This window comes from Oratosquilla oratoria, chromosome 20 (genome assembly GCF_046742065.1).
Source record: "Oratosquilla oratoria isolate Oo_2021 chromosome 20, ASM4674206v1, whole genome shotgun sequence".
Classification (NCBI taxonomy): Eukaryota; Metazoa; Arthropoda; class Malacostraca; order Stomatopoda; family Squillidae; genus Oratosquilla; species Oratosquilla oratoria.
In genome coordinates, this window is record NC_134796.1 from 29,588,234 (window position 1) to 29,594,943 (window position 6,710).

Below are 6,710 nucleotides of genomic sequence, written 5' to 3' on the forward strand. Positions count from 1 at the left end.
GTTCCACGAGCGTATAGTAGATTCATGCTTTACTGGTTTTCGTTTTCCTTGGACCTTGCCCGTAGAGTTTGAATTAGGCTTTGCTGACCCAGATGTGGTTCCTGCCGTCAAAACACTCTCCCAGCTACCGTAAACCTAAGCTAGCTAACAAATATTTTTTAATTTTTGCATTTTTTATTCTCCCTCCAAAGATGAACTAAATATATAATTATCAAATGTTTATATTTATACTTAAATTTATTTACTTTCAATTACTAACCAAACATTTGATTCTATTTTGTTTTCTCATAAATACGCGAACGAGGTTATAAATGGGATTTCCGTTTCCCTCCTAGGCCTCGAGCGAGTTTGCATATGTACAGTGTACGTATGCATGCGGTGATGTGGTATTGGGTATGGTGCATTGTACATGTAGTCAGCGCGTTGGTTGGGCAGCTAGCTGCATGCAACCAATGAACTTCCCTGCATACAGGTACCATGCAATTCAAAACTAGCGACATTATGTAGCACGATAGTCGTGTAGAGTCTAGTCAACATGTACTAGTATACGCGCGCATGCAGCTGATACGAAGCTAGGCTAGGTAAGCCATTGAACTCTAGCAGCTATACCGCGTACACATACGTACGTACATCAACAAATTAAAGTTGATTGATGCGTTGCGTTTATGATATTGATTGATAATGCAATAATTGATCACGGGTAAGTTGTGTTTGCTCTGATCCTTTCATCAATGGTAATGGGATTCAGGGATTGCCAAATGATGGATAATGCATGAAAATTTTTGAATCTAGCCGCGGGAGCGATTTTTTTTGTTGGGGATCGCTCCCGCTATTGGATTTACGAGAGCGATATTGGAACTTTCTCGAGCGAAATCGCTCGTCGCTCCCGTGTATTTTTCCCCCGCTGATATACGGTATATATATATATATATATATATATATATATATATATATATATATATATATATATATATATGTATATATATATACATGTATATATATATATATGTATATATATAATGTATACATATATATGTATATATATTATATATATATATATATATATATATATTATACATATATATACATATATATATAATATATATTATATATATATATAATTTATGTTATATATATATATATATAATGTATACATACATACATATGAATACATATATATATATATATATATGTATATATACATATATATACATATATATATATATATATATGTATATATATAGATATATATATTTATATGTATCATGTATGTGTATATATGTGTATATACATATATATACATATATGAATATATATATATATACATATATATATATATATATATATATACATATATATATATATATATACATATATATATATATATATATATATATATATATATATACGTAAGCGGAGTAGGAAACACAGGAGTCTTAGTCTTGAGTTTATTCCTGACTAGTTTCGCCGGTATGCATACCTGCGAAACTAGTCAGGAATAAACTCAAGGATAAGACTCCTGTGTTTCCTACTCCACTGACGTCAACCTGTCAGAATGTCTCAACATATATATATATATATATATATATATATATATATATATGTATATATATACAAAATACAAAAATATGTGTATATATATATATATATATATATATAATATGTATATATATATCTGTGTATATTATATGTATACTGTAAATATATATATATGTATATATATACATATATGAATATAATATATATATATATATACATATACAGTATATATATATATATATATATATATATATATATATATATATATATATATATATATATATATATATATTTATATATACTTAGGCAGGAGGTTCTCCCTCTGGCAAGAAATGTTGTATACTAGTATAATAGCATGATGACAACTCACAATTTTATAATATATAATATGTATATATATATCTGTGTATATTATATATATACTGTAAATATATATATATATGGTATAATATATATATATATATATATATATATATATATATATATATATATATATATATATATATATATATATATATATATATATATATATATATATATATATATACTTAGGCAGGAGGTTCTCCCTCTGGCAAATAATAGCATGATGACAGCTCACAATTTTCTTGTTAACTTGTTCAATACTGCGAACAAGGCGACGTATTACAAGAGGCAATCAATGTAGAAGGTTAGCAAAGGACATTCCAACACTGAGGCAGGATAGTCAAACTAGTAGATATTTCGGTACCAACGTTTCGAAATTGCACAACTTCAATTTCAAGGTTGAATAATACAATAGTCAAAGCGTAGATATACAGAAATAGTGTTACATAAATGAGCTAAGGAGAAGTTACAAACAAACAAATAATATGAAATAAGTACGAACATAGGAGAGGTGGACAAAAGGATAAAAACTCCAGCAATGACAGTTGATCACCCACGCCGTGGGGTGGTCAATTGTTCACCGCGCTGTGAGGTGGAAGAATAGACATCATCAACATGGAAATGTGCGATCATGGCTTTAGAAGAAGGGAGAATTTGGAGATCTTGAAGCTGCTTATTCATGTCGGGGTTGCTGTGTTTGATATGCAACGCTTCGATAATCGCAAGTCTTTTGTGGTCTTTTTCCGTGGCAATAATGGAAGTACCCTTAACGAAGTCTTCTCTTGTGAGTCGTACTTGGTAGTGGTTACTATAATGATTTTTGATGGCGTGGTGTGGATATCCATTGTCTACAAGCATTTGGGATACCTGGTCTATTTCTCTGTGGACGTTTTTTTTCACTCGCTGCAGTGGGACAGAGCTCTCCTGACAAAAGTTGCAGTAGTAGTCTCTTTAAATTGGTCAGGGCATTTGCTTTTGCTATTCAAGCAATGGCCAGCATTAGTGGACTTGACATAGACAGAAATGGAAATTGTGTCCTCCTCGACTTTTAGGAGGACATCCAAGTATCGAGAAGGCTTACTCTTCATTTATCTGCAGGCGCCATCAAAAATCATTATAGTAACCACCACCAAGTACGACTCACAAGAGAAGACCTCGTTAAGGGTACTTCCATTATTGCCACGGAAAAAGACCACAAAAGACATATACATATGTATACACCACACACACACACACACACACACACACACACACACACACACACACACACACCCACACACACACACACATATATATATATATATATATATATATATGTATAATATATAATATATATAATATGTATATAATATGTATATAATATATATACATAATATAGATAATATATATATGTATATATATATCTTATATGTATATATACATATATATATATGTATATATAATATGTATATATATATATATATATATATATAATGTTTATGCATATATATATATATGTATATATATATATATATATATGTATGTACATTATATATATATATATATATATATATATATATATATATGTATATATATGAAGGACTACTTTTACACAGGACCTGCGCAACGAGATCCATGGGTCCGCTAGCGGAGGCCATTGCTTTCTTTGTAACCTAACATTTTATATGGACAAATATATCAAAACTAGAAACCTAACATTGTATATAGGACAAATATATCAACTATTGACGTATTCAATGCAGTATAAGTTAATATAAACTTGTATAGTGAAATAAGAAACTATTTTTAAGGCACTATTATGCTTTGAAATACAAATTTTAGCCGGACTTAACAGGTATTCTTGTCTTCTTCAGCATCCTCAGTTTCTCAAGATGGTTCAGAACCTGAGGCCAGGTTATATTCCTCCATCCAGAAAAGATATTGCTGATAAGTACTTGGATCTTGTGTATGAAAAGGAATATAAAAAGTGTGCAGATGACCTGAATAATGAAACTGTATGTCTTTCAATTGATGAGTGGTCTAACATCCATAATGAGCCCATAATATGTGTCACTCTAACAACATCCACTGGTCAGATTTATTTAGTTGACACAATAGACACATCAGGGAAACCTCACACTGCTGAATATCTTCTACAACTTGTACAAAATTCGATCAAGAAGGCTGAACAAGATTTTGGTTGTCACATTGGAAGTGTTGTGACAGACAATGCAGCAAATGTCACCAAGATGAGAAAACTCTTGGAGGAATCGAGTGAACCTGAGCATACCGTCCTCACATACGGCTTATACCGTTCCTTGTATACTTGTGGCAAGTCTATATAACACTGCTCCTTATATTGATATGCTAAAAATGTTCTTTAGCAATCAGATCGCATATCAGATAGCAATCCCACAATATTTAAAATCTATAAAAAATCTATTTAAATCAAATAAATCTGATTTAAATAAAAAAAATCGATCTTTTATATTAAGAAAAAAAAAAAAATTGCCAAGCCTGGTGTTCACTAACCTCATACAATAATACCTGTTAAGTCCGGCTAAAATTGGCATTTCAAAGCATAACAGTGCCTTAAAAATAGTTTCTTATTTCACTATAAAAGTTTATATTTAGGGGAGATACCTTTGCCAGATCTAAACACATTAAAACTAACCCAATCATCTTAACGTTTTTACACGATGTCAAGGATACTTACATACATACATATACCAAGGCTTTTTCCCCCTTCCAAGGGAGGTAGCCAAAAAGGGAAAGGCACAAAAACACTCCCACCCATTTCATCCCTAAATACACTCCACACCCCTCCCACCCTTCCTCTCATCTGAGCACCTCCTGGATGACGGGTCATCCCTGCACCCTGCCCACCGCCCTGGGTCAGAAGCAGTGTCGCAAGACACAGTACATCCACAGCGAGGCCGCTTCATTTAATCGGCGACCCCCCCTCTCCGTCCCCCTTTGCATATAAGGCGAGGACGGGGAGAAATCCCTTCGGGCTGCGTCAAAATTTACTCACACATACTACCCCACCCCCCACCTCCCCGCCCATTCCTCCTCATGCAGTCACAACATCATCCATATACAACCATTCTCCACTCACCTCTGTCTTCCGTCCTCTCCCTTCCTTCCTCAACAGACATTCCCCTCTTCCCCAAAGCCCCCTTCACCCCATCCATCCACCTCATCCTAGGACGTCCCCTCATGTTCACTCCCTCCACATCTGCCTTCCATACCTCTTTTACTAGTCTTTCTTCACTCATTCTTTCCATGTGTCCAAACCATCCTAATATTCTTTCATCAACCCTATCTCCCAAATCCTTTTTCACCCCTGTTCTCCTCCTCACCTCCTCATTTCTCACTCTATCTAGCCTAGTAACCCCCACCATACTTCTCAGACACCTCATCTCAAACACATTCAAACTCCTTCTCTCTTCTTCTCTTATGTTCCACGTTTCTGCCCCATACAGTGCTGTTGGCACAATCACTCCTTCATACAGTCTCCTCTTCGCATCCATTCCCAAATGTCTATTCCTCATTACACTCTTTAAACCACCAAGGCATTTACTCGCTTCTCTCAATCTACATTCTACCTCCACCTTCACTCCACCTTTTCCTGCTACACTTGCACCCAAGTATCTAAAACTATCCACTTCCTCCAGTCGCTCTCCCTTAATGTTCACTTCCAGTCTACTGCCACTTTCACCCCTTGTACATCGCATCACCTTACTTTTACCCACATTTATCTTTAGCTTTCTTCTATCACATACTCTCCCAAACTCTGCCACCAGCTTCCTCAATCCCTCCTCTGACCTTGCCACAAGCGCAGTGTCGTCCGCAAACAACAGCTGGCTCACCTCCCACTTTTCTCCATTTTCTTTAACCATCTCCAATCCCTGACTCACTACCCTAGCATTCACCTCTTGCACCACCCCATCCATGTATAAGTTGAACAGCCAGGGCGACATAACGCATCCTTGACGAAGTCCCACCTTTACTTCAAACCACTCACTCTCTCCATTTCTAATCCTAACACATGCTCTACTACTCTCATAAAAACTCTTGACAGCTCCCAAAAGCTTTCCTCCTATCCCATAAATCTGCATAACCTCCCACAGTGCCTTTCTGTCTACCCTATCATAAGCCTTTTCCAGATCCATGAAAGCCCAAAAAACATCCTTCCCCTTTCCTATAGCTTTCTCACATATCTGTCTTACCACAAAGATCTGATCTACACAACCTCTACCCGTCCTAAATCCACACTGTTCCTCACCAATTACTCCCTCTGTTCCTCTCCTAATCCTCTCAATTAAGATCCTCCCATAAGCCTTCCCTATTACACTCAACAGGCTAATCCCTCTGAAATTACTACATTCACACTTGTCCCCTTTTCCCTTGTAAAGAGGAACTATACAGGCACTACTCCAGTCCTCCGGTACTCTACCCTCTCTCCAGCAAACATTAAATAACCTCACCAACCAGTCCACCATCACTGCACCTCCCTTTTTCAGACATTCTGAATGACATCCATCCAGACCAGGTGCCTTACCTGCTTTCATCATCTTTACAACTGCCTTCACCTCATCCTTCCTTATTTCTCCTCCATTCTCCTCACTCATCACTCTCATTTTCTTCGCATTTCCCACTGCAGCTATCTTTCGTTCCCTATCCTCCTTCACATTCAGCAACTCCCTAAAATATTCTGCCCATCTTCCCCTCTCTGCCATCTCTTCCATTATCAACTCTCCATCTGTACCTTTTACCTTTTCTTCCCTACTTGATTCGCCTCCTCTTCCTCTCTTAATTTCTTTCCA